The 19,739-nt window shown below is 35.3% G+C and overlaps 1 protein-coding gene across 5 annotated transcripts in view; it reads right to left on the minus strand.

Moving 5' to 3' along the window:
- The window catches only part of LOC135088652 (lachesin-like), a 154,270-nt gene that overhangs the window by 87,644 nt on the left and 46,887 nt on the right, over positions 1-19,739 (minus strand). Inside the window, exon 1 of one of the 5 annotated variants that reach the window (XM_063964820.1) lies at positions 14,964-15,084. The exons of the other annotated variants lie outside the window; for them this stretch is intronic. The gene's annotated coding sequence lies outside the window, so the exon portion shown is untranslated. Of the gene's footprint in view, positions 1-14,963; positions 15,085-19,739 lie in introns of those variants that run through there. 5 annotated transcript variants of the gene reach the window in all.

Raw genomic sequence — 19,739 nt, forward strand, 5'->3', positions numbered from 1 at the left:
TGCCATGATTTAAAAACATATCTCCTCACTCGTCATTAGCATGTGGATACGCGGCTATTACGGTAATATCCGAGTGTAATAAAGTGTAATGAACAGATAGTAGTAACTTTCATCCATTTTATAGTCAACCTTCTCAAGTAAATAAAGGCCAACGTGACAATTCAAAAGTTTAGTCGAACTAATCCAATTTCCTGTCATCAATTGAAGTTATTCTAGTAGCTCCTACTCCATCATTGTGAACTAGCTCTAATGTCTAGTTCTAATCAAAGAGTCGTTAGCCGCGGGCTCCCAGTCGATTACCACTATTTTGGGGACACAATGGGGGGTACAGGCACTTCCTTGCGATAAGGAACGGATGGCAGAGGACAGTAATCTACGATGGATACAGAATTTTGAGGGGAATTCCGTTTTGTGCGTCCGAGAAGTGTCCTGTTTAAAAGTAGACAGAAAAGTAGGCTGAGAACAAAAGGTCAAAGGATAATAGCACAATAGACTCTGAGCAAGTAATAGAATTGTAACTCATCAGTCCATGTTTCGGATAGAGAAAATAATAAACAAATAAACGGATAATGTCATATCAATACATTATTTAGTATGCATTAATGATAGGTATATCATTTTCGTTCCATGAGCTTGTTTCTCTGTATATTTATTTTTATCTTTGGAAAAAGTATTTGGTGAATGTTATTTAGTCTTTACATTCCTCATCTACCGACATATTTTTTTCAGTGGTCGTTCCACCAGTTGAGTAACATCAATTTGGTTAATTGCGGAGAATTGTGGTACATTTCCATGGAATTCAGCCGTGACTTTTCCAGGAGACCCCATACAATAGTTTCTCGGTAAACTTATCTCAATCAGCAAGATGAAAGTCGTACAGCAAGAGGGTTGCAATGGACAATTAATCTTCATTAAAGGTTTACGGACGCCATGCGGTTTTGCTATCCAGTCCGCAGTTTTGGTAGTCGTTCAACTATTTTAATGTCTTGTAATTTGATGTGCAAAGTTTGATACGTTCTCAATTTCTGTAAGAAATATATGTGGTAGTGATAGTATATGCTGATGTTATAATAAGAAAGAGAAGTCTAGTGCATCTGTTTAAGTAGAGCAATTTTTAAGACCGCTGCTTCTGTTTAAAAATATTTTCGAGGGATACAACTCTCTCCTATTTTTTTTTAATATAGAACGTAAATATGTGTATTATGCAAATCACGCAGGTGAGGCGAAGACATACGAGTGTACCTGAGTGACCAAAAGATCTATTAATTCACCTACAGCCCATAACTATGTACGTCACTAAGCCATTATAGAGACTTATAATTCACGACAATATTTTGACCGTTACTTGAATAAAAATATGCATAATTCCATTGTAATTTACACTCAATAGCGGGAAAAAATTTCGGCGAAAATTCAAGAGATCTGTAATGAATGCGAAATTAATGCAAAGTGGCCGCCCATAAATCTCTTGAGCTTTACGGCAATAAAACAAAAAATGTGAATTACCAGTTTGATAAAACAGAAACTTTGTTTGGCAAGTGTCTCTGGGGACAAGCGTAAACTCCATCGGCCCGAAGCCCAACTTCATATTCCAATTTCACCTTTTGTGTGTTACCTCATTGGCTGTTTGTTTCCGCGTGTTAAGGGCCCACTGTATGGCTTTCCAGAAATTTGATTTCACCGCAAGATGACGTGTGTATTTTAGGTGCATTTTATTCCGGTTTCTCAGAATGCGGGTGAATAAAATATGAACTACTTGTGTACTTTGTGCATTCAAAAGAATGTCGCTTTTAGGTTTAAATTTTTATGCTTCGTGCTTTTAGAGTTTTGTGTTCGTGTCAATTTGTAACTCCTACAATACATATTAATATTATGTAAATGGCAACAACCATAGACAGTTACGAAATTTTATTTTTATTGAGAGTTCCAAATACAGACGGCTCTTAACACAGTCCGAACTGTTATATTCCGATAACGCAAATAGCTTTTACCTATATCGATTCCTTGATAATATTGCTACGGACGAATCCTGTTACTAGGCATATTTTTAAACGTTTTAGCCACTCCAGTATATTTACATAAGTAGTATCTGGTAGATGTTTATCAGCTTTTTTGATTCCCTTCAATTCCGCTAAAGCAGTTCTCATTTGCCGGGTTGTTCTAAAATTATCAGCAAAATAAAGCTCGTCCATTCTAGCGGGCTGAATTCTTCGTTGGTTAATAGGAGCTCGACGGAAGAAATTGAAGGAATTACTTCCAATAAGGAGTTGCACATTATCTAACATTGGGGGGTAATTGAAATCAACGACTTGGAAGCCGGCCCTGGCGACGTGTCACGTGTAGGTACGAGTAGGCCGGTAATGACCGTCGCCACGTCCCCTCTTAAACCGTTTCCATAAAATTTTACGGTGGCTACATTTTGTAAAATAAAGTAATACCACCCCGCCCCGGCATTGCGGCCCGCCATTTCTGGGATATCACAGCGGATTCTTTAAGATCGGTAGTTTCTTAAGCTGAAAAAGACTGTTTATTTTTACTTACTTGATCTAATGCTTATAAATCGTTGTCTTTATCAAAATACTGGTGTGTAAGTATTCACTTCTTTTTGGAACATTAGGTTTTTTATTCAGTTTCAGTTGAGCCCAACGCTTTTATTTAAATGTACATATTTGTTGGCGCTTGTTTATAATAAGTACGTAGTATTCTAGGGCCATTTGCCCTGCCATAAACATGAATGGCGCCAAAACGTCTCTCTTATCTTGGACATTTCTCGGAGGGGCGGAAGCGGGGTTCTAAAGCAGTACCGTTCCTCAAGTGTGGTCCTAAAGGATCTCGAAATAAGGGCCCAAGAAATCCCTTTGAGAAAGTACCGCGTTCTTAGAGCAAATGGATTGTGAAGAAGAAACTCGCGACCGATTCAGATATTGATTTTTATTTAGCCGATATCACTTGGCCTCTAACGCGGGAAGCCTGATCGGAATCTCGGGTAATCTGTACGACATTATGGGATACAGTTCTCCGTCAGTCTTTACGGTATTAACATCACTCGTCCTAACTGCCGTCCTGATGCGGCAGTCCGTGGAAACAAAATCAATTTGTATTGACATCAATATCTAAGGACATCCTTAGACTTGATATTGAAAGCACAAAGCACGATAAAGCTATCTACAGAATTGAAATTCAATATAATGACTTTGTAAAGGTACCGCAATAACACGAATGCCATTTCATGATATTTACCTATTGGTTTTACGTCAATTTAAATTTCAAAGAATATTTATTTTACTTTTCTCTGATAGGCAGAAAATAATAGCTCTCCGTTGAACTTAAGAAGTTTATAAATGTATTTGTAAATGAATCTGTTAAAATTCTGTAATGACCACAATCATTTTCTGTTTTTTTCGTATTAAATCAATAGGTACTACTATGTCGAGACAAGACACCAAAGAAACTAAATTCATGGATCTACTCTCACTCACTGCACTTACGAGTAATAATACACGAGAAGATATCCAAATGCTAATGTGTATTGCAATCAGATTCAGACGGATCATAACTTGTGACATTACAAAGCTCAAACTCCCATTCGCATAAGCTTGTGTCTCAGTTTTAAATTCGGATTAATTTGAGACCGAGTCAAAGTTGCGCTTATCAGGGCCATGCTCTTATGCTACATATTCATATTATTCATGGGCATAACTCAATGCGGGTGAGTCTCAGAATTCGTCACTTGTGGAAGTTTCCCTCTCATGAATATTAAGCGGGTAATGCAGTTATACACGGGGATGCTAATGCGGTATTTAATTACCTATGTTGCTAATAATTTGAGCCGGGTAACACTTACGAGAGATGTTGTTGATTCGATTATTTACTCAGAGAGAGACGTATTCATTTTGCTGTGAAGATCTTTTGATTACGTCATTATTTACAAAAATCAAAGTGTAATATTAATTGTCAATATAACAATATTTCTGTACAGATGTAGTAGTATTTCGAAGTGTAGAAACCTAAAGGAAAAACACAGCTATCGCAAAAAAAAACTATTAATATTATATGGGAAAGTAATCCCCAAAATTATATTATACAGCGGCGGGACAACGAGAATTTAATTCAACATGAAGCTTAGTCGAAATAATTAAGCGTATTTACTAAGCAGATACAGTAAAAAAACAGAAAATAATCGCCTAAAGCCCAGACGCAACAAATGAGATAATCTTGTTTTTCCAACTTATTTAGTCTGTGTAATTTTGTTTACTAAACTGGCGGATATAGGTGTAAAATTACGGAATGGGATGAGATTGTTTGTGAACAAACAACGAGTGCCCGCTTATTAGAAGGGCCCAGTGTAATAAAAACATCCGCCTCATTACAGCCAAATTTGAACGTGAAACGATTCGCTTGTGTCGACAATATTATACTACGACTTTATACAACGCGCAATTTAGCCCCCAGATAAGCTAGAACATTTTGAGTCAAGCTAAAAATACACTATTGTTTACAAAGCAAATGTATTCCACATAAAAGTTACAAAGTAATAATTAACTTTTAAAAAAAATAAAACCGACTTCAAATGCGTGAACACAAAAAAAAAACTAAAAATTAAAAATATTGCGTATAAAAAAGTTCATCCCCAATTTTCCACCCTTGGGGGTAAAATATTTTCTTCAAATTCGCATGAAACCACCCTTTTGATAATACCTATTCAACAAAAAAATAATCGTTCAAATTGATTTATAATCGGCGGAGATATTGCGTATAAAAAAGTTCATCCCCAATTTTCCACCCTTGGGGGTTGTTTTTTCTATTATTAAATTTAAATGGGACCACCCTTGAGGTATTACCTATACGCCGTAAAAAGATTTGTTCATATCGGTTCATAATTGGCGGAGTTATCGCGTAACAAACATAGAAAAAAAAAACATACGGGTCGAATTAAGAACCTCCTCCTTTTTTGAAGTCGGTTGAAAATCCTTTTTCTTCTAATTAAGTTGTTTACTCTAAAATTGTCTATGTTATTCATAGTCAGACTCCAAAACAAAGCATGAATTTTATGTTAAATTTAATTAAGCTCGTTAATTTGAATTCAGACTTCATCTTTGGTTACTAAAATAAAACAAAACACTAAAACAAGTTAATGAAATATTAATTAGCGCACAAGCCCAGTGTTTACAAAACCTAATATTCGGAAACTCTCCGACTGTTCTTACAATCAGTATGTAAAATTCAACGGCACTTCGAGCTAGTTAAAACGTATAACGAAAATTTGCTCTCTACGGTGGGGCTTATAAATATTAATATTTCCTATCTCAGCTGTTAATTACCCAGACAACTACGGATGAGCCCGCCCTGTATTCATTAGTGAACCTAATTAGAAGATCCGTACGAGTTGAGACGAGTCTTTGTCAAGCCTTATTGAACAAAATATCGCGTTCCTTTCACGGGTGAGTCGGGCAATAAACTTTTTCCCGTTCTTTTATGACATCGTCGTATTTACCATTTACATGTTAACTGCTTCCTTATTGGCTGTGTATTGAATAAAGAGATAAATGTAAAATTTACTTTCGGGCCTAGTCTGGTTACTACATAAATTTTACTGACTGGAATAGGTACGATTTTGTAGAGTCTAAAGTTTTCCAAATATTTTGTCACGGGTGAAATTACGCTTTGCTTTTTCTGTGTATTGAAAGTAAATAGGTATGTAGAAAATACTGACTTTTTTACATGCTTCTGATACTTACTAGCAGAGCAGAAAACAGCTTCATTTCTGCTGTCTAATCACTTCCACGTGCAAATTGTAATCTACCTTCCCGTAATAGCTTTCACTCAATGAAATATTCATTAAAGTTAACGGCACACCGATCGCACCATTTTACAGACATAATACATCTATTTTGCTAATGCCCTCACCCTATTATCAGCAGAATTGATTACGAAATTAGGGACGCAAGATGTTTGTTACTCAACCCTCGCCTTTATCAGATCGTGAGAAATTTTCCATTCAATAAGTCATGGCCTTACTTAGGGTCGACACGCAACATATTCAACTGGAGTAATCTGCCATTAGAGCAAAAAGCTCCTCCGTTATCTGCGACATCTGGCCATGTTTATATTTTGAGGGGCTCCGACAACCTCTATAACGACTGCCCGCTTATCGTCGTCTGCATGTCTAGGTAATCTCCTGATGACACCTCCCGCGCAAAACTCCACCCTATTATCTAAGCAGGAAAATCTACAGTGACACACTGGCGCTCACTTTTTGTACAAATACCTGAGCTGATCCCTGCGAACGTCGTTCCGATATTAAATCTAAAACACCGGAGCTATGGCACGTTTTCCCCTGCCGGCCCGGTTGCCGCTTCCTGTTCTTACAATAAGGATTTAATGCAAATGTAGTAAGACTTATTTTCTTTTAAGCCACACATAGTTTCCATGTAAATACAGGCATGTCAAACATGCTGGCCGAGTGCTACCTTTATTCAGGTATCGTACCTTTTCAAGAATAGGTCATGTGAGTGTCCGTGATGTTGACACGTGCTCGTCGGGAATGTTAAGACTGTAACGTCGTATAAAGACTTTTTGTATATTTTACGTAACGACACTTTTATTTCGACTTTACTGCGCCTTAGACTATGGATCGGAGGATATTGCGGTGGAGTCGTATTCGTGGCCTTAACCACAATCCAGCATAAAACGTCTAAAAACTTTTTACTCTTACTTCATTCGTGTACCTACTAGGTGTATTTTTGTAACTACTTAATAAGTGGAAAACGAAATTATGTAAATTTTCACGTAGCCGCGCTATTGTAACGACCAATACCTACTTGAAAGCTATTAACATTTAAGTATCTTAAAAACACTATTAAAATGGCAGCGCTATTAATCAAATACTGTGTTAACAAGAAACTTCGGGCATTTATTTCCCAAGTTCATAAAACAATTCTCAAGTTGCGATTAAAACTGATCCGTCGATAGCCCTTAATTGATTTAAGGTGAGGGGTTCGTTTCCGATGTCGATCTATCGCTATTGCTCGCGATGCTGAGCCTTCGCTAAATAAACTCAGCTAAAACCTTTCTTTTTCCTCAAATCGAATAAAGGGAGACAGATTATGGACTTTAGAATGCTCTATTTGACATGTGCTGTTTCTTTTTGTTTAACAGAAAATATTTTGATCGTTAATTCAAACCTAAAAGAAATTTTTATAGAGAATTAAAGATTATGGAATGTAATGACTATTTTATAAATAAAATATTTTTTAAAGTCGAGGCCTCCTGAAACAAGCACATTAGGGTAGTCAGTGATCGGTCATTATTTGATTTTGTATCACCACATGTTTAGGATAAGGATTATTTTTCTCCTAAATGATTATATGGCCATTAAATTTTATTAATCTGTATGAAAAAACGTTCGTATTGCGTTTATATTTTTTGCTTTTAAATGTATAATTTCCACTTGGGCTCGAATTTTCGTTCAGCGCCATAAAATGAGCTAGTTCAAGCACTTAATGCGTGACAAACGAAAGCTCGTTCCAAAGCAAAAAGAGCACATAAAGTTATCAAACATAAACCCCCTTTAACATCGCTAATAGAAAACTATAAACAGTTTATGGCGTGTGACGCAGACAAATTAACCGGCACGTGGCGTCTTCGGGGGTTGCGTTGGCGGGACTTCCCCGGTATAGGTAGGTCCCTATTTATCGCGACTTTTCTAGTGATGTGCTCCAAAAAAAGCTTTTCAATTTGGGGACAATTAAAAATAGAAATATTTTTTTGTACTTTTTAACAAATGCAATACAATTGTACCTATTTATGCTATTTTGATGTTTACGGCAGTCATTTATTACGATATATTCATAATGGATTCACTGAGCAGCAAGCTCAACTCAAATAAAGGACCAACTGGATAATGTAAAGTCACTTTGAAGAGTTTGATTCATCAAGCTAAATACATATAATAATGTTATTATGTTTAAAGCGAATAAATATTTTGGTACTTTCCAAACTCCCTATAAAACTTTTTCACGTAGGTAATAATAATTGTACGATGTGTAGGCGTAGGTGAAACAAAATAAGTAATGACTAAAAATAGTAACTTTCTCAACCTACATAAAATCGTATAGTAATTAAAATATTCAAAAAGACAACATAATGATTAAGTACGAAAATAGAGACGAAATATAAATTTACGTTTTTCTACGTACGAGTAGTCAATAAAATTGATTGTAGGCTTTAAAGTGTGTGTAAAAATGATTTTTAGTTTATAACACAATTGAACATATTGCTTACTTATTCGTTGGCACTGTAATGAGGTTCGCTTCAACTCTGAATAAGTTTATTTTGAAGCTTGCTAGAATCATGATAGGAGAACCAGAAGAATTCATCTGCTAGAATGCAGAGAATTCTTCGATAGAAGGGTAAGAATGCAGGTGATTACCACCTGATGGGTGGTATTCCATCATGTTCTTCCCCTTATTTATTCCCGACTAGAGCTGCTTAATGGCGCCTTAAGCGGTAATGTGTGGTCATAAATTAGGCGATAATAAGTTCGGACAACAGCACCCTTAATGACCCTGCGGAGATATCGCTAGCTTCGACGTGTGTCGCAATTTGGAGGAGTGCTGGATTTGCTGATAGCTCGAGCACCCCAATGTTTGGATGTTAATGGTGAAAACTTGATTAAATTCACACTGAGCGCGCATTCGCTGACGGATCTAAGCAGCCGGCATCATTAGTGGTAGGTGCTGTAACTCGCGATGTAGAGGTATACTTATGGTATCTATAAATCTATCAACCATTAAAATAAACTCTATCCCCCTTATTAATAAAAGTTAAACACTGTGGTTACATCCTAGTTGATTTCTGACTTAAATTGTCATTTACGATAGTATGGAAATGTCATTTCAATCCAGTGTTCATCCTAGGTGTAACTTTTTATTAATAAGGGGGTTATTGTAGAACGGCAGTTAAGATGTGTAAGCGCAGATGCTCCTAAATAACAAAGAAAAACAGATTTTGAGGTTTGAGTCATGTGCTAGTGATGATCGGTAGAATGGATGGCCCTCCGTATACCTACTCGCACTGCTAGATCTCCAGCTGCTGGATTAGCTATCTAGCTAATACCTAGTGCTTATTTCGTTAAAATTTAAACGTTTATTTCGAAACACTGATTTCATTACACGTGAAATTTAATTACAAAAGGCTAACTAGCCGCGAATTGTTATAATCGATTTAGTGGAAACTTAATTTAGATTCCTAATTATAATTTAATTAATTTATTGAGAGATCGAATCGAGAATACTGAGAAGCGAGTAATATTATAAATAATCGGTAACAAGAAACCATGATAACAATTATTGGATAGACAATGATGTTGTAAAGTTCAAATGAAGTCGCTGAGTATAAACTATCGGAACGTTTTATGAAACTTGCATAAAATATGCAATATAGTTGTGTTATTGTGAGTTTGTGACCCGATATTTCTAAAGCTAGATATTAAAGCTATCTATCTTCTGGTTGGAAACCTGTGCACGTTTTGAACGTTATTCTCTGTCCTCATATAAAATTATTCTGATCTTATTTTCTTTGTGCATTATGTAGGTACCTTATGTTAAGTGTTGACGACCTATTTTATTTGACTTTTAAATTACACATTTTGAACAATTTGCTATATTGCAGAATACACTAAAAGCAAAAGCAACAATGCAGTCTTCGACAAATCTAATCATGCCGTCTAATCATAAATGATGATAGTCTTAAGAACTCAAAAGTTAGCAAATTACTACTTTATAGCACCGATCAATCTTTTTACAGCTTGTATAGCAATAAAAATACGAGGTTGCATTTACCAACTCAATTGACTCTATTAATGTATAGGGAATTATTTTATTATGCGTTCTATGCTCATAAATAAAGTGTTGTAAATCAATTATGCCTTGTACTTATTGATTAAAGTTTAATGTCAACTACAGTCTAAGATTCCAATCCCAAAACATGGGTTATCGATTTCCTCAACTCATAGTTTATTCGAAAGTATTCATTGCACGCTAAATCAGACTTGGCGTACGTTCAAATGTGCTAAAATATGTATAACATCTAACTTCTTCCTGTTCACGATTGAAATCGCAGATAGAAGCTGGTGATTTAGTACTGAATTTCATGCTTTAAATTTAATGAACTAGATTGTTTATTAACCTTTAGAGATGCATAACGATTACCTGAACTATTTTGGTTATTTTGAAAGAAAATAAACTTGGTTATGAGTAATAAAATGTTAAATAAAATAAACTATTTTGTAGTGAGCTCTATACTTAGTTTATTAGTTGTAGGATAGGTAGGTAATAATCACTCAGTTCGCAAGTCACTTTTTTGTGAAGACATTTTTGCAACCAAACCAAATATTTTATCGCTTATGATATTCATTTAAGAAACAATTTGAAATCAATGAATTAACTTGGATTAGTTCTATTCAAACCTGCCAAGCTGGAATGAATTCTGACTTGTTGCTTTTATTTTTTGTTTTACCCAAGAATAGTCAGTCTAACTTTCATCATCAGTATCTCACAGGACAGAAGAACAGAAACAGGACAGTGAAATGTATGATTTATTTCAGGTTTTAAGAGTTATGTACATATAGGTACATCAGATTTTTCCATTTATGATGTGTGCGTCATGTAATGTGGCTGTGTTTCATTCCAAAAAATATTACTGTCATGTGACAGGTCCATAAAATATATGCATACTCTCAGTGGCGTAGATCTCCTTTTGAAAATATTTGCCGCCACCTCTCATCCATTTTGCACTGGAGGGAATTCAATCCTTAGCTTTGAACTTGAATTTTCTTTTGATTAATTTGGTCGAAGGTCCGATGACAGTTTAATTTACCCCCGGAACTAAGTATTCACTGCTCAAGCTATAAACTATGTAACTTCTGGCTATACTTTAGAAAAGTACCGTAACCAAATCCTATAAGTCAAATCAAGTATCTACTCTTAATTTTCTTTTGGAGTAGGTATACACTCTACCTGGGAAGGAGAATCAAGGCTTCAAAGCCGAGAAAGTTTGCTATCTCTATCAATAGAACCAACATTCCAGCTCCCTAATTAGCAAAGTGTTTAGGATAACACCTACAATTGATCGGTAAGTAATTACCGGACAGGGAAACTTTAGGGTCGAACACCCGTGACTCCGACAAAACGGTCCGGCTAAGTAACTAATCTCAACAAAAACTGGAATTACTGCAGTCTATAGCCACAACATAAATAATGCAGTAAGCTCGTCTTTTGACAACTTTCATGTATTTTACTTAAGCTTCAACCAAAAGGTACCATCGTCGTCTGTGCCTAGGTACGTAAAAGTTATGAAATATTTTTAAAAAACATAATGCTTCAATCACACCAACGCGTACAGATCGCCATCACTGGCGCGATCATAGGCCAATGACAGGTCGCGCGACCCATGACAGTCCGCGCGACCTGTCATTGGCCTATGATCGCACCGTGATCGTGCCGGCGGCAATGGCAATCTGCACGCGCTGGTGTGATTGAAGCATTATGTTTTTTAAAAATATTTCATAACTTTTACGTACCTAGGCACAGACGACGATGGTACCTTTTATAGTTAGAAGTGTGATCCTATAACGAAAATGCTTTTGATTTAAAAGGATTTGTAATGCTTTCCAAATAGAGTGCTAAGGCTGGAAGTAATGATATCTATTAGTCATAAGATTGAGAGGACATTTTTATACCTCTAGATTTGAATAGGGTGGCATAATTTTGCAATAATGCCGTAATATTTCTCTTATAATATTTAGTTATTGTGGTTACATCAACATTATGTATACATAATCTCAACTTTAATGAAACTGAAGACTATTACATCTAATTAACTGACTTATTAAATTCTATATCTATCAAGATTCATTCCACTATGACATTACGTGTATTTCATTCTAAATTACCTACTTATTATAGTATGGAAAGAAGATGATTTTTATAATGTGCATATTTTTTTAAATTCAAATATTAGCTCAACTTAACTTCTTCATTCTCTAAAGTAGACCTTCTGATCCCTTTTATTTTGTACCTCCAGTCTATTATATACAGCGGTTCTGGTTCGTCCGCATCTGTTCAGCAGTGACGGCGTAATTAAACAGTAATTGTATGAATCTACTCCTAGGGGAATAAACAGGATTAATTTGTTACAGCTTTCAACATTTCAACCAGCGTATCCCTCCTACAAAATTATAATGTTAGACTTGTTTGTTATTCCCTCCTAATTCTTTACAATTAGTACTATTAATAGATTCTCTACAACGTCCAGATTAGTTAAAAGCGCTCAGCTACGAATGGATGTTGCCATATTAGAAATCTACAGGGATATCTCCCACAAAACCCAAATTGAAGGTCGATTTACAAATTGGATTTACGTAGAATGAAATTCGAATAATTCGTTTTGTACGTTATTTGATATCTATCAATTTGGCTTCGAAAGGATATTTCGAAGTAATAGACATTTGTGAAAAAATCTCCAACTAGAAATCGTTGCTATTTTATTGGCTCGTAACTTAGAACAAAATTATTACTTAGTCCAATATTCCGCTGTACTTGATACTGGACCTAATATTTAATGTTTTTGCAATTCGCATCACGTTCACATTTTATTACAATCGTATTATAAAAGGTTGTGCGTTTGTTAAAGATTTCATGAAGTTAATGCATAAATCATGTAGCGTTGGATATTGAATCAATAAAAGCTTTAGCACGAGTTGCAGAAAACGTAATTCTGTTTTTTTTTATTCGGGTTTATATTGTGAAAGATAGTAGATTAAAGGTAGGTTAAAGACTAGAACATAAATAAATTTTATTTTTCGAAATGTATTTCAATGCACAATATTATTTTCATACAAACTTCAGCAATAAAGGATTAAGGTCAAGCATAATATCCGCCTAGATACCTTAAACTTCCCATTGTCATTGAAAATGGTAGAACTAAAACTGTTTATTTGGTAAATAGCCCGCAGTGGGCTATTCTACACATTTAACCGCTGGCTATGCCAAAACTAGGTATGTTTAAAGCCAGCCCGGCAGCTCGGCTGGCATTAAATTCAACTAAAGTTTATTTCAATTCTGGGATTAATTTGAAAGTATGAAACGGTGAAACTATTCTGACGCGGTGTGACGTGAAGTTCCATTATTTGCAGTTGAATATTTTGTGATGAAAAGTTATGTAATATGGGCATCGGACACGCGTGAATGTTTAAGTACTGCTAAAAGGTATGTGTTGTCGTTTTATTACGGATATTTGGATTTATTTATCATTGTTTGCGTTTTTTTTTTAAATACTCTACTGTAGGAAACATTTTTGACATGCTTGTTATATTATTAGACATGGGTATAGTATCTGCATAATAATTGTGGTAGGTAAAAGTAATTATCGCGTAGATAGGTAATTCTTCAGTAAAATAAGCATTTTCTTTAAAGTAAATTTAAGGGTCTTATTATATCAAACGAAGTTCTAGCTCGATTCAAAGTCAAGTACAGATTTAAGGTGAGTGCTTAAATTTCAATATTTGCACCAATCATAGGCTTAATCTATTCTTAAGTGGACTTTAGCGTTGTTTCAAAATACGAGCCTAATTGTGTTTGTATAAAAATTAGTTAAGCGTTATGATTTTTGCTTTATATGTTGGAAATATAGAACTGAAGTGTAAATCTTATTACCTATGTAAAAAGTGTAGCTTAAGCTGTTTGAAACAACTTAAGTTACTCTTTTTACATAATATAATGTACACTTATTTTACGAAAGCTACTAACCGGGCAACATGGAAAGCATTAGGGGAGGCCTATGTTTAGCAGTGGACGTCCTATGGCTGAGATGACGATGATGATGATGATGATGACACTACTTTTACGAAAATATAGAAAAAGACCTTCTTTTTTGTTATTATTTTAGGAAACGACAATAACAGATGAATATACATATCATTATGTCCTTATTTACAAATATGCAGTTAATTTATTTCATTGAAAAATTTGTTAAATATTTCAGATTCGGTTCGGATCTACGAGTAGGTACAACAAACAATGAAAGCGTCTACAAACGTAACGAAAATGGATACGTGAAGAGTTCTAAGTAATTAAATCAATCAATAATAATTAAGTCGAAACGTCCACCGAACAATAATTAAAGAGAGCATTGTCTATACACTAGTCGAAAAGCACAAAGCTAATTTCGGGACTCGCATTAGATCGCTCAAAGCATCGCACATTATCAGAACTAATTATTTTTCCTTTCATCTTACTAACTGGCAACGTAAAGCGATTTGACGAGAGAAAACAAAGGAAGCCGGAATAAAATGAGCCCTCTTCGGAATCACTGACGTAATTTCCTTCGTTATTTTGACTTACGGTACCCTACATAGTTATAAGAGTATGTTCCTTCTAATGAGGTATATTTATACGTTTTACAGAGTGCGTGTATTTAGCGCGATCCGATTTTGTTTTTGTATCGAATGTTATATTTTGTTCAGTCGGTCTACAAACGATTCGTTATTTCGAGGGTTTCATTCGTTATTATTACAGTCTTATTTTTGAGTATCATTTTTCTGTGTAGTCTGAAGTAAATATAATATTTTTTTTAATTAAACATAAGTTTCGGAAATATTAATGGGTATGAAGTGTAAACATCATTCTTTTAAAATTATTTTTGGTTTTATACACACAATTTTATTAAATTTTATACTGTGTAATTTTAAGCACCGTAAAAACTTTTAATAAAATAAATTTTAAATATTCACGAAGGCGAGAAAATATTTCTTGTAAACGATTATCTAAAACACGTTAAATTCACTACAATTGTTCGTAATCCTAGAATTTCAAACCAAATCCGAAGCCCGATAAATTATTTAAAAAAAAGACACAAATTTTACAACTATCTACAACATTAATCCAAAAAACGTCAATACTTACTAATCTTATTTAAAAATCCACACCTAATTCCTCAATCAACACACGCTTTTACAAACTTGTACAAAGTTCGTAGTCGCTACGGGGATCGTAGCGCGCGCGGCTACGGCGTAGCGTCCGCCCAGAGTCGCAGGGTGGCTCGCACTGAGGCGGGCGCTTGACAAGACACTCTTTGCTACGTGGCCCTTAACTGACAACAGCAAGTTGCTTTCACACGGATAACCTAACGAGCTTTGTCTTCCGCCGTCTTTTTAACTCGCCGTCACGACGCTAATTGACGCCGTTTATCTAATTGTTATTGGAATTCATTTTGATACTTCAAAGTTGAAGAGGCTGAAGGAAATGTGAGGTTGTAATTAAATTTATCATTTTGATGGTAAGTTTGTTTGAGAATTTCACTGACCGATTTTCGGTTGGAACGCCTTTGTTTTGAAGTGTCAAATATTATTATTAATATTTGACACTTCAAAACAAAGGCGTTATACGTGGTTATTAAATAATACTTATTAAGAATTTAAAAGCAGAAAGGTACACTAAGTCAAGATTAAGCTAGCCGTTTGACTGAGGCTTTAGTCTTCATTAACAATGCAACTGTTTAGCTACGTCTGCCTTACATTAACGTTTAACATTTGATATCAAACGTGATTATATCTCAAAGCCAGTGTGTTCGCGACATTAAATCAGTACAGTGACGTGCATACACTGACTACTTCGTGCATAAAGCCGTGGCACAAGCAATTTGATCTCGTCATCGCATGCACTTGTCTTTGACTGCGTTATTGTGTCAATAAGTGCGTTACTGCAGCGTATATGCACAATGCACAGTGTACTTAAAGTGATACAATTTTCATTATAATCTAGTTACCTATCTAATCAGTTAATTGTGTTTATCATCTCTTTCTAGGTACTTACTCCCACCTTTCGGACATACTAAACACTATCCCCCTTATTAATAAAATGTTACACCTAGGATGAACTCTGGATTAAAATGACATTTCCATACTAAATGACAACTTCAACTAGGGTATAACATTTTTTAATAAGGGGGTTAGATTTTATGTCGCTTAATTGGTACTCGTAGGTACCATTACAATGTAAAGTAAAAGCTTGATAAGCCGTTGTTCGTACTTGTATCGCTTCATAAAATATCTTTTTAAATGAAATCTTGTTGTTGACGATGGTTTCTTTTGTTAAGTTAGTCGAAAAAAATACAACTATCTGGTAAAACTTACAAGTATTTCGTTAAAATTTGACTATAGCTAGAGACTTTTATAAGACTGCCTTACAAGGACTCTTACATGCAAAACAAGCGCCTAATTTAAATATGCGAATATTATCTTCGCAGCATTTTTAAATTCAAATAAGTGCATTAATTATTTAGAAAGCTAAAAGTGTGTTTAAGCAGCACAGCTTAGTTACCTAACCTGCACGTTATAATTAGATCCGCTCTCAGTAAAGCGAGCTTTAGCTAAATAGCAAGTAATGGGAGTAACAAAGTTGTTAACTAAATTATATGACATTTTCACGTGTGTACACGTTACTTCAGGAACTCTAATTTACTAACATTACACCGAATAAACTTGGATTAAAGTTATCCAGAGTTCCTCGTATTGGATACGTGTTTGCTTTCGTACCTAATATATTATTTTCCGTTAGTCTCTTTGTACAGTCCACAGTTCATGAGTAGGTATATTATATATTTTTACGAAATAGTACTTATCTCAACTACATACGATCTTACTGTGTTTAGATAAAATGTCGCCTTCTGTACCTTTTTTTTTTTGAGAATTACGAATAAGAGGAATCCTGAAGATGTTTTATGTCTTGGATTGAATTGGATCAAGTTTAGAGCTCTTTCTTTTTTTGTACCTAGTCAGCCATTTAAAGTTGTATGGATTGGAATTAATTATTTTCATCATCATCATCATCATTTCAACCATAGGACGTCCACTGCTGAACATAGGCCTCCCCTAATGCTTTCCACGTTGTTCGATTGGTAGCGGCCTGTGTCCAGCGCTTCCCTGCTACCTTTACGATGTCGTCGGTCCACCGTGGGACGTCCACCTACAGGTGGACGTCCCACGCTGCGTTAGTATTATTAATTATTTTAGGATGAAGAAAAAAAATTGAATTGATGGGGTGCCAAAACACTGCTAGCTGTAGGCTGGCTTACTTAATAATTCAACTAACAAATCTTTTTCAAAAATAACTAGGTACATTTTAATTTGGTTGCTATATTTGGTACATACGGGCTACGAAGGCCATTTATTTAGCTACAAACTTATACATACGTTTCGTTTTTTTGTCATTCCACATTCATTTGCATATCCAGTAGATTAATCTATGCGCGTAACATAACATTTTTCAGTCGGAATAGCCCTTTGTAATCGCTGATGTAAACGTACAGTATTTCCAGTGAGCACCCAATTAAAAGTATGTTTCTCCCGGCAGGGTATAAGCGTGAAATTTATCCGCGCGAATTGTAAAGGTCCCGCCAGAAATAAGTTTATTTTCCCCGCGAGCGTACATAAAAACAGGCAAATCACAAAACAAGATAACACTCGCTAGGTCTTCCAGCGGAATCTCATTTTCAATATGTTTTTATAACTTTCAGCGCGGAAATGAGGTGGCGCTCGCGGCACTCCGGCCGCATTGTCATCATAAACCAACCGAGGCCTCCTTCATAAATCCACCCGAATGTACCTTTTTACGCATTATGCCATAACAACGAGGTTTCTTTGCCGCACAATGCTTTTAAAACCAACAAATAACTCGTATCTGTATCTGATTATTGGTTTTTGTTGCAAGCGACAGTGTTTTGGAAGTCAAATTAGGTTCCGCGGTATTTTAATATTTGCCGCGTTATAAATAGGCCTAACGTACATTAACTGGGACATGACATGGTTCTAGTTTTGACTTTTCACGGATATTTCGTTTCACAGAGTTTTATATGTTTGCAAAGTTTATTGATTTATTTAGGCAATCAACAGCGATCAGACTACACATCGACTTCTTAATATACCACTAGTCTGTAGCCTGATATTTCGTCCTTTAATTAGCAGTAGGGGCATAAATCTGTTAAGAACAAAACATCGAGTCTTAAGTAGAAATGAGGACATTACCAAACGGTCCTTAAAGTTTTCAATTACCAAGAAAAGTTTCGAGTTGATATTCTCGCTGAAGCACAACATCTTTCACTCCGCTATTAAAAAAATCTGGTAGCAGTTACCCCACATTTAAAAGTTTCTTCAAAAAAGTAAAGCAGCGTAGTTTACGGTTGGCCGTAAAAAAGTTGCTTCAAAAAAGTTGCTTCCTTTACGTCCCGCACCGATGCGGAGTGCAATGCTTTTCTTACTCATTTTTAGCCAGTACCAACATAATAACCTCTTGTTGACTGCTCCCAGTATGGCTTCAAGCACTCCGGAGCAATAAGACAGTAATAAATGTTCGCCTCCAAAGGCAAGAGTAAAAAGGTATAATAAGTAGATATTGTGAATCGGTACTTGTGAGAGTTCAATATTATGGGTGCCATTTGAGAAAGCATGGTATGGATAGTCTGTTCAAAATTTGACCTTTTGAGATTTATAGATTTATAAGTATTCTAAATAGTCTCATTAGTGCGTTATAAGTTCTCTGTTTTATTTTTGTGATAAAAATCCTACTTAAAGCCATAAAAAGCTTTAATTTTTCATGACAACAATATTGCCTTATTATTTCTCATTTGGCTTTTGTTTTAGTAACCTACGAGACCTAAATGTAATTAAAATTCCATAGAGCTCTTTGCGTTGAACTATAAAATTCTTTCTTTATATAAAGCTAATTAAAATTAATCGTAGTAAGTCACAATCGTAATTAATAAAGTTACGCATATGAACTAATTAAATACATATTTCGGTAGTCTACCAACAAAATGCTATTTCATTTATTTCCACTGGTACAGGAACTGCATTATTCGCAAGGAGAGAATGCGTTGAAAAAAGTTTAAACTAGTTTTTCTTTTGTCTCGACCGCAGATTAAAACGGCTCGGTGTCCCAGCTGCCATTTAGGTCGGGACAACTCTGTATATACACAATATTATCGTCGTAATCATAAACAAGGCAATGAATAAATAATTTTCGAGTCGGATGAACGGCAAAGGATCGCTCCATGGCTTCATTCCGAGCGGCGTGGATTATCCATATTATCCCAAAATCTCAGACCGGCAGCCTCCCGTCGTACAATGATCGTACCGCGGTTCATATAAAATGACTTCAATTTTAAATCGTTACTTTTTAATCCTAACTTTAATGTCGGATAATTACTTCGTCGCGTTTTCTTTTCAGCCGGGTTCATTGCTGCACTTTATTAAACTGCACCTACTCCAGAAAATGTTTATAAGAAGTAGTATGTAACAGTTAACATTGTTTCCTGTTACTCAACTCTTGTATAACGTCTATTTGTGTTCACAAATATGTATTGTTTTCCAACAATCACCCAGTAAATAAATACTCGTAGGTTTACAAAGAAAACTCTTTTATGTGTCCCTCACGGTATTCGAACCTGTAACCATATGAACTCTAGTACGCAAACCTACAGGCCAGAAAGTGGTCAAATTATAATAATTGATGTCGTATTCTTGTAAAAAAAAAGTACTAATACAATAAATATTTCAAAAGTTTAATTTCAATCACTTCAGCAACATCAACATTGAAAACGTTAAACGACCGTTATTAGGACTTACAACGGATTTTTTCCACCGGTAAGCTTTATTGGCAGCGTAGGTGAGATGTGGCCATCGA

Source organism: Ostrinia nubilalis, chromosome 1 (assembly GCF_963855985.1).
Source record: "Ostrinia nubilalis chromosome 1, ilOstNubi1.1, whole genome shotgun sequence".
NCBI lineage: Eukaryota > Metazoa > Arthropoda > Insecta > Lepidoptera > Crambidae > Ostrinia > Ostrinia nubilalis.